This window comes from Oryza glaberrima, chromosome 10, assembly GCF_000147395.1.
Source record: "Oryza glaberrima chromosome 10, OglaRS2, whole genome shotgun sequence".
Classification (NCBI taxonomy): domain Eukaryota; kingdom Viridiplantae; phylum Streptophyta; class Magnoliopsida; order Poales; family Poaceae; genus Oryza; species Oryza glaberrima.
In genome coordinates, this window is record NC_068335.1 from 12,153,675 (window position 1) to 12,164,629 (window position 10,955).

General features: G+C 39.6%; 1 long non-coding RNA gene across 1 annotated transcript; it reads left to right on the plus strand.

Moving 5' to 3' along the window:
- The first annotated feature begins 1,983 nt into the window (after positions 1 to 1,983).
- On the plus strand, positions 1,984 to 5,732 carry LOC127753169 (uncharacterized). Its single transcript, XR_008012495.1, has 4 exons — positions 1,984 to 2,336; positions 2,414 to 2,526; positions 2,609 to 2,828; positions 5,627 to 5,732. It is a non-coding gene; the product is annotated as an uncharacterized LOC127753169 (long non-coding RNA).
- The last annotated feature ends 5,223 nt before the right edge of the window (positions 5,733 to 10,955 follow it).

The window sequence follows — 10,955 nt, forward strand, 5'->3', positions numbered from 1 at the left end:
ATGAATATTAGAATTTGTTAAAACAATTTTGAAACATGCATATGTTAGTTATATATGATTATTACAATTATTAACAATTTTGATTAACGCATATGGTAAATATATATGATTATTAGAATTGTTATTACATTGTAATAATTAGCCTGTATTTAACATATACCCGACATAGGTCAATATATGTTTATTACAGTTTAAACCAATTTTAAAACTAGGACGATGTAAATTGTTTTGGATGTATATTGAAGAACCATATAATACAATTGTTGTGTGGCATATGTTACTTATATATGATTATTACAACTAACAATTGTGATTAACGCATATGGTAAATATATATATGACTATTAGAATTGTTATTACATTGTAATAATTAGCCTGTATTTAACATATACCCAACATAAGTCAATATATGATTATTAGAGTTTAAACCAACTTTAAATCTAGGATGATGTAAATTGTTTTGGATGTATATTGAAGAACCACATAATACAATTGTTGTGTGGCATATGTTACTTATATATGATTATTACAATTTTTAACATTTCTTATTAAAGCATATGATATTATAACAAGCGCCTATAAATATTTCTTGTATGAACAGATGGCTGATGTAACATACCAGGAATTTCACCTAGGAAAATTTTTGAGAAAAATTTAAAACTTTGTGAATTCTATAGTTTTCGGTGAACATAGAAGCATACTAGAGCATACAACTCCCTTAAATAAAATAAAACACATAGTCTAGTTGGCAAAACAAACCTAAGACCAAAATAAAAGTTTACAAATCTTGTGGTAACAAATTTCAAAATCAAATATTTTGCTTTGACCTTAAACTAGAAACCTAATTTTCTCGGTTTTGAATTGCTAACCTAACTAAAGATAGTTAAGTTATATATATATATATATATATATATATATATAACAAATGGAAAGGTAGGTTTCAAAATAAGAGATAAAATGAACTTGCTTGCATGTGCATATTATTGTTTTGAGATTGTTTTTGGATCTTTGTGGTGCATCTCATAATAGGTTGCATATGCATGTGATGTCTAAAGGAAATTCTTAAAAATAGATGAAGCAACAATAAATACCACAAATATTCTCATAAATATTAAACAACATCCTAAGTCTATAGTAATTTTAGTTTGAATTTATCACATCAAATAGTATCTCAAATAATTCCTACAACTCACCTAGAAATCTGGAAAACAGCACATCATTTAGCCTACTTTGCACCTTCACCAAAAGTTTAACCATAACTTATCTAGCTAAACCACTTGGTCAAAATGTTCACTATAGTGTACTCTACCATCTAGTGCAATGGCTTAATTAAATTCGAAATGTAACCACATGAAATGAGAGCCACAAGTTACTTAAACAATATTTAGACTGCAGCCAACATAGTAACTTAGACTTCTTTACTAAATTACCATGGTAACTAAAAACGTAATTAAATCTTGGAACTTGGCACATTGAACCATCAAATCCTTGTCCACCTTGAAGCAACCTTATCTCCCCAAAATTCTAAACTAAATGGAAGAAAGGAGATGGAAATAAACCACATGTTGGTATAGTTTCAACACTTAGAATATTTAGAGCTTCTAGGGCTCTTCTTCTACATCTCTCTAACATGTGGGACCAAGCCATTATGGGACCCATGTGCCATCCTCATCACAGCCTAACATATGATCTACACATCTCTCATTTAAATTATCTTTTATTTTTCTAAAGGTGAGAGAGAGGAGGACAAAAATACAACTCTCACCCATCTATCTAGCTTACCACTCATATAAACCTAGAGTACATCAACTTAGACCCACTTGTCATCCCTTATTCAGCCATACTACCTTGGTGAATCTCTCATTTATCTACAAATTTTATTTGTTAATGAGAGAGAGAGAATGAAAGAGCTCCAAAATCAACATTCACCCTAAATCTCACTCTACCAAGAACAATCACTTCTTCTCTCTTCCCGAAGGTGTTTGATCCCTAGCAAGGATTCTCTAGTGAGCTTTGTCACAATCTAATCGTTAGAACGTGATCTATAGACCATGCCTAACTCACTCCTGTTCTTTCTTTACCCTTTGGCATGGATCGAACACCTTGTGTCGAGCTCATCGGCGTCCTCGGTGTCCAGAGCGCCGCCGTCGGCCACTTCGCCGTTCCGGTCGACTCGAGCCTTTTCTGACCAAGCCATTGCGCCACCGACGTCGCCTAGGTACCAGGAGAAGGACGCCCAAAGAATATCGAGGCAAAACGCCGCCGTTGAGGAGATCGAACTCTTCTTCCCCAAGTCCGGCCACCGGCTTTTCCCGTACTAATAGCATCGCTCTCGGGTGAGCTTCGGCGCGATTCCTTGTACTAATAGCATCCTAATGGCATCTTAAAGCCGTTCCAATCCTTTCCTTCGCAGCTCGAAGACCGGAGGAACACCGACTCCGTGGCTATGCCGTTTTCCGCCGCCGCCGGAGCGTTCCTCGGTTCGCCGTCGTCGTCCAAGCTTCGTCAGTGTACGGGCAACCTTCAGTAAGCATCCTAGAGCCTTGTAGATGTGCATGCATGCATTGATTTGGCCAGGACTAGCTTATAGCTTCATATGCATCTACAGCCTTGAATCCGTCGCCGCTTGCACTACCGCCACCATCAACTCCGATCGTCTCCGGCAATGATATGACCACCGTTGGGTTCGCGAGGAGATGCTCTACCTTTTTCTTTTTGGACGCATCGTCCAACTCGCCGCCGTTCGCCGTCGGCATCGCCGGCAAGCTCGCCTTCGCCTCCGCTCTGCTTCTGCCGCTGCTCTGTTCTCCTCCCCAAGCCCATGACAGGTGGGCCTTGCCTCATTAGTCCTTAATGATGATGATTAGCAAGAATTTAAAATCATGTAGGGTTTATCCTGTAAAAATACTAAGAATGACATGTAGGACCTGGATCTAATTATAAATATACAAAAACTTGAGTACTCTTAATGAAAATGAAATTAGACATGTGCTAGGGACCTCGGGACCTAACCCTAGAAACTCCAGGGACTATTCTGCATATTTGCTCTCACTGACCGGTGGACCCAATCATTTTAAAATCTGGAAAATAATAAGAAAAATACTCAGACCAATATTTGTTCAACAGAAAAATGACCAAAATTGTAAAATGCACACAAAATCCATTTTAGCTCATTTTGAGATGAATCAAATTTCTGTGAACTCAAAAACTTATGAACTTTAATTTAGAAACATAAAACTTGGCACTTATAGTAGAAGAAATAGCTCTAATAATTCACATAAGAAATAGTGAACATAGAGCAATCTCCAACTTAGAAAATTCATATGAAATTCATCTTAACTTAATTTGGAGTGAACCAAGTTCCAGTGTGCTCACAAAGTCATACTAAAACTTGATAGTTTCTGTATTAAAATCATCACCAACTATTTAATTGGTAAAATAACTAGTATAGTGTAAACTAGAAACTATAAACCCATAAGTAATTTATTTTAACTCCAAATGAGACAAACTAAATTTTTTTAGTATTATAAAAGCATGTACATTTGTTCTTTCGATAAATCTGTAGAAGAAACCATATCCAAAAACATCACTAAAATTTGAATAATGAATTAATATTAAAGAACGGTATATAAACTTCTAGAATTCATATAAAATTTAAGACAACTCTAAATGAAGCGATCTTAGGTTTGTTAGATTCTAAGAACCATGAACTTAGTTTTTATAAAATAAATTATGGCACTTACAGTACCCAAAACTTGTCTAAAATTTGAAATATTTAACAACTACTATAATAAATCACTTAGCTTGTTAAATTACTAGTAAAATCATCCTAACTCTAAAAATTGTGAAACCAACTTTGTTGAACTCCTGTGAACATCCCCTTAACTGCAGCAAGCCATCATTTCTAGTATTAAACTTGACCCTAAAATGCACCTAAGGACGGTTAGAGCTTAATTAATCTATTACTAGTATTAAACTTTGAAAATTAATAACTCTCAAATGCAAAATGATAAAATAAAAATTCTTTCACCTAAATTCATCTTAGACCAGTACCTAACCACACTTATAAACTCATGCATTTTAGGGCATTTTAGATTTTTTACATGTTTTGGCATTTATCGTTACTGTTATTTCTTTTAGACGGTGAATTTGTTATCGGTGAGGTGTTTGGACTTATAGCTGATCTCAGGAAGGTCTTATATAAATCAGGGGAAGTGTTGCCCATCCTTTGAACATATTGAATCCTATGTTTTCGGGCTAAATGTTTTGATTGTAAATTTGCACGCGTATTTCTAACTAACGGTACTTCCAAACTATAGATTGTAGTTGTCCCTTAAAAAGATGCATAACTCACCATTTGAAAATCACTTCCTTTGAACCTTAGGATTAATTAGAGTACTTTAGTTGTGCTCATATAATAATACTATGCTTTTATAAAGTGCAAATGCTTAGCCTTGCTTAGTAATAAATAAAAACATGGTTATGGTTCACTTACTATACTTTTTGCAAACCTTTTTGAACATTATGGACAGAGGTGATTCTCTGATTATTTGTGGAATAAAATGAGATAAAATGTGATTTTAGACTTAGGCGGCAAGTGGTATGCATATGGTAGTAGTTGCATACTAATAGGGGGAGTGTTCGCCTAAGTCGATTAAGGACCGAACATCATATCACCCATTGTGTTTACCGTACATCCACATGTGTCTTTATGGGGGGACCTTAGCCTATTAAGTTAAGAACTTGTCTAATCTTGCATTCGGGAGGCCGTTGTAGTATAGGTAGGCGCCACGAGTGTACTGTGGACTACCTAGAGGAACTACCCATGTGTGTGTGTGATCCTAGGATGATAAATTCCCTACGTGTGTGATTTTCGTGTGGGGACGAGTGTACTGTTCCGCCTTACGGCATGGGCGTCTAAGTGTGTCCAATACAACGATATTGTGCCACGTGGTGAGTTCCCATTGTGTCCGCCACCACGGCGTTAAGTTTAAGGCGTTGGCCCGCCACTTAACGGTTCTAGGTCATATAACGTGTATGGTCTAGGATGGAGGAACACATATCGTGCTCATGCAAGGTTAGACAACAATTAATGTAAAAGCCTCGTTGTGACCTCTAGACCGTACTCAATGTGTAGAGTATGGTGGTACCGACTGGTACCGGACAAACTAGAGCGATTCACATCTTGTGGGTAAAGCTGTACAAACTCTACAGAGTTCTAAAAACTAATCCATTAGCCGTGCTCACGGTCATGAGCAACATGATGATGTGCTATGGGTATAATCTTGAGTTTTCTAAATGTTTCTTGAAACTAAATGATTTGAAATGATGATGAGAATGGTATATGTGATATGATTGCCTTACTTCCTGTTGTGTTGTAAGGGAATGATGTCTATCTATTTATGTTGATATCATGCCATGATTAATATGCTTTACATATTGCTCAAATGATTTGCTTAAATTACGTTGCAAATGGTTTGTGAACTAAAATTGGCTTTATGCTGAAAATTGAGACTACAAATAGCCTTCCATTGACTTAGAGCTTTCATGTATGTAGGTTTGATAGTGCTCTTGCTAGTACATTAATTTGAGTCTTGACATGTTTTGTCAAATTTATGTTTTGCAGGAATAGGCTTAGTTTAATTGAGTGATGCGGGTTTCGTCTACTTCTTCTAGGATTTGAACTTAATGGGGTAAACCCCTACTCGGTGTGCTTGAGGATTGGGTAGTCAAGCTTCCGCTGCTCTCTGATGTAGCTATATTTGGCCGGTCGGCCTATGTATCTATTAAGTAGTTGTAATCTGAATTTCATTTGCTTTGGATGTATTTTGCTTTGTATATTCATGCTTAGGATGAAAGTGTGAATCTAGTGCACATCCTGGGAACTAGATTCACATGAGTATGAGTTCAGAATATTTGAGCTGTTGTAGATCTTTAGCCATTTTGTCAAGTCTCCTGAATGTGTAACACATCTGAACGCCGCCTTCGAGTGGTTTGATGGGCACATCTCAGGCTGAAGTTGACTAGCAGGCTAAAGGCCTAGCAATGTCTCCAATATTCTTCTCTCGAGACGTCGGATGTTTCATTATGTTTGTTTGATGACTTGAGTTATTCACTTCATCTCTCAAATATAATGGAAGGTCTGGAGGGCCTACGACAGCTGATCGCGATGACGAACAGATACTATACGACACGATCGCAGAGGGAAGCAGCCAGTACGGGAACGAAGAAGAGGGGAACGAGGATCCGAACCATTACCTGAACGAGGAGGGGAATGAGGAGGGGAATGAGGAGAGGAACGTGGAGGGAATGAGGAGGGGAACGAGGTGGAGGAGGCTAGTGGAAGTCAACCCTCCACTGGAGAGAAGAGGGCACGCGGACAACGAGGTGCCGCGAAGAAGATTGAGGGTCGGCACATCGTAACTGAAGTTGACGAAGATAGCCAAACTAGTGCCCCGTCAAATGCAGCTAGGAATTTTGTACGTCACAGTGGTTGGGTTGTGAGTGATAACGTGTCTGTCAGCACGGTGTACTGGCGCAGAACAAGGGCACGCGGGGATTATGATAGTTTTGTCCCGGATTCAGAGAAAAGAGATGTTGTGGACCACAATGCTCGAGACGTTCACGCTCCCTGTGGGTACGGAGAATAAAGTGAAACAGTGGACTCTTAAGAAAATGGCTGAACAGTTTCAGAGCTATAAGGGAGACCTCTACCAGAAATGCATCCTGAAGGGGCAGACACCGAACTTCAACTCATTCCCAAAGCTCAGGGATCATTGGGATGAGTTTGTTGCTTACAAGATAGGGCAACAAGGGCAAGTGCTGATGGACCAAAACAAAGAAAATGCCGCTAAGAAGAAGTACCATCACCACCTGGGGTCAGGCGGCTACAGCGTCGCAATGCCAAAGTGGGAGGAGATGGAAGCCGGCTTGATTAAGGGGGTATCGAACCGGCCACCTCTAAATGGTCGGATCGATCGAAGTTCTGGTACTATGCTCACGGTGGAATGCTCAACCCCGCTGATGGCTCCCTGGTGTTCAGGATCAGATACGCGAGGGTGCTAGTCGACTAACGGACGTAGTGGAAGCCCCTTCTCAAGGCATGTTCTGACCCGATAGAGAGAAGGACGAGCTTACACTCGTCCTGCAGACTTCCGAGCATCCAGGACGAACGCGAGGGAAAGGTGTGGTTCCTTGGAAGATTGGATTCAAGGAGGACATTCACACGTACAGGAGTCGGATAAGGAGCAAGAGAGATACCGAGGCGAAGATTGCAGATCTCGAGTACATGGTATCGAACTACGAGCTCAGCATGCAAGAGGAGGTGGCAAGAAAGGTGGTTGAACGCATGGCCGCACATCGGAGCTAGGAGCCCCAGCCGTACATTCCTCCTATCATGGTCAGCCCCTCAGGCAATCGTAGCAGTTGCGCCTCAACGGGGCAGGTAGGAACATAGAGCATGGTCGCCATGCAAACTCAGGACGAAACCACTTGCCCTGTTGATGAAATCACGCAGCGGACACCATGTGAGCTGCATATTACCTTAAAGAACTTATCAATCAAGGTATGCTCGTAGTTTTACGATTTTTGACATGTACATTCCGCAAGTTGCTGTTTAGGTTGATTACTAATAGATAACCTCTCATCACGTGAAGGTGGCGTCGGGAATGGCCATCCTTCAGGGACTTACCACTGTAGGCCGATTCCACCAGGATACTCGAGGGTCAAAGTTGAGATGGTGGAAGCCGCGTACGAGGACCTCGAGTTGGACTACCCTGGAGGAGACAGTGAGACGCATCTACGAGACACAAGCCACGCCAATATACTATGGCGCAAGCGCTACATCATCCTTCCTAGGCGACAAGCGGTGTCTCCTGCACCATCTCCTCCGGCTCTGCCATCTCCTCCGCCTCCTCCACCTCCTCAGCCTCGTGCACCATCTCCTCCTTAGGCTCCTGCACCGTCTCCTTCTCAGGCTCCTGCACCGTCTTCTTCGGCTCCTGCGCCGTGTCCTCCGGCACCTTCCAAGTCAAGGTCTCGCTAAGCACCACCGCCTGCCTGCACAAGGGCAACGAAGAAGGCGAAAGTTGACGTAGCCGAAAACAAGGAGCCACTGTACGATTGCACATAAGAGGAGCTTGACGCTTATGTGGCAACATAGGTGAAGAGGCAATTGAAGTCTCAGAGTCCAGAAAAAAAGATACCTGTAGACCCGAGTGTGAAGAACTTCTTCAAGAAAATGTCGAAACCAGTCAAGGAGGTCTTAAAGCTAACGGACTATGAGCGAACACTTAAGAAAGCATATTATGGGAAGTCCAAACCTGTCCCTCAACTTGGAGAGCAACCAAACCAGGAGGTCGAGCCGTTGGTGACCGGGCTAGAAATTGGAATAAAATAATTCATTTCTGACACCGGACTAACTAGGGATCAGTTGCTTAAAGGCGCACCAATCCCAACGGTGGAAGTGAAATACCAGTTTGAACTCGGTAAACCGCTTGTCAAGCCTGAGCTGCTAAAGTCCCTATCGACATAGATGTACCGATTTCATGAACGGTACATGGAAATGAGCGCCAACGGTAGAGAGGTGGTTGGAGCAAGGATCAGAAGCTCCGACTTCCTCCAAGGAGAAGATGTTCTCTGGATCCCGTTCGAGGATGTCTTTGACCTATACCATCTGGACGCCCTCGACGTCTCTCTTCTGAGCTCATGGATTTTGTAAGTATTGTTGAGTTAGATTTATTATGTTCCTTAATTAGGTCCTTGTATATATGTACACCATAATAATTCCTTTAATCGTTGTAGAATGGAGATTCAAAGGGCCCGACGGCGGGGGGTTTTCGATACTGGATTCATCGACTCTCGGAAAGTTAACATCGAAATGATCAACAAGTATCCGAAAGACACAGAGGACACTCTCGTCCATCTCCTGAAGGAGCAGCATTTCAAGATGTTCATACTACTGCCGTACAACGCAGAGTTAGTTTTTACTGTCTTCCGAACAAATTTCGTTCCCGTACATACATATACAGTTCCATATATCATCTCACGCAAATTGCAGATTCCACTGGGTCCTTTTACTTTTCGACTTGGAGGCAAGCAGAGTCAATGTCTATGACTCAATAAATAAAGAGGAGTCTACTTTTGACTAGGTTTTTGAACTTATAGACAGGTAATGTCATATGTTTCACTGTTATTACGAATTTTGCTATTGCTACTATGCGGATCTCGGATAATAATTAATCATAGCTTGAAACTCCATGTAGGGCTTAGGATCGGTTCCGTCAATTGGTCCGCGGACTTGGAAAGAAAAACTTAGCCGGTGGTTTAATTTTCCAGTGAGTACATGCTCCAAAATTATATTGAATCTCTAATTCAAATATAAGTGTATATTAAATATCTCTCGTCGTTTCTCATGTATAGTGCGTAAAGCAGAACCAGAGAACTAACTTATGCGGCTACTACGTATTGGAGTATTCCCACTGCCTTACAACCCAAATCTACACCACAAGAGAGCTCAATGTACGTATAAACCATTCAAAATTTCATTGCGTACGTATCGATTTCTTGTTTATTAATTAATTTCATACATTCATAGGTTATTCACATGAGGGACAACCTCACACACAAGGAATTTATCATGGTTGTTCAAGAACAACTGATGGGATTCATCAACGAATAAGTCCTTGATCCCGAGTGTGAATTCTACTACGACGGATCGACAATTCATAACGGCGGTCCTTCTTCTTCTGAGATAACACCGACATCGAAGCCGTAGCTAGAGCACATAATGAATTGTAATACATGTCTATATTTATATATGTACACATTTACTTTAGTGTAAATATATATTTTGGTCATATATGCACATAAAATGTTAAGTGCTTTAAATTATACGTGTCTAATACATATATGTGTATTTTATACATATACATATGCATTTGCATATATATATATATATATATGTATTGAAACATATATATGCATAATATATATAAACCATGCAGCAACAGGGCCATGCAAATAAAAAAAAAGATCTTTACTCCCTTTTTTTTTTTTTTGCACCCGGGACTAAGTCCCGGATTAGTAGTCCCGGTTGGAAAACCGAGAGTACAGGGGTTACAAACCGGGACTAAAGAAGGTTTCTCCACAGTATCCACCGATACGCGCGTGCGCGCGCGCGCCCACACACACACACACACACATATATATATATATATAGTAAATTTGTTTGGTGCTCCATGGTGCCCGGGCACCATTGTTGAAATTGAGTATATACCCAATTCAAATGAGTATGAAACTTTTTTAATTATTTAGGTATTAACATTAACTACTTTACTAACTAGTTCAAAGCAAGTTTGAACTGAATTTGAACTTGTTTTTGTTAGATTTTGATTCTAGGTATATAGCATCGATACATATAATTAGTTAGGTATGTAATCATGGATTGTGAAATAAAGTTAAATTTGAGTTGTTTTATTGATAGGTATAGGTATGAATCAAATTATTATAACTAGGTATATACTCACAATTTGAAAATTTTGAAAAATTTAAGTGATTTTGTGCATTTTATACCATGGTGCGCGGGCACCATGGTGCCCCATATGAGTGTCATATATATATATATATATATATATATATATATATATATATATATATATATATATATATATATAAATTAAATTGGCTCTATCTATTTGTAACGCACGGGCAATACAAATAGTTGAAATTAATTTTACGAAAGAAAATAAAGCAGATTATGAGAGTGTGCAACTTGAATTATTGATTTGGCCATGCAAATAGTGAGTTGGATCTCCTACATTATTCATGACCAAATATGTCTCCATATCCAATCAACACGTAAGTCCCCTGTTTAATAAGGATAGGCTGGTTCACTTGACGAGAATATTTTCTATTATCATACCTCACGTCAGAACGTATTCTTGGAGGAGGGAAAC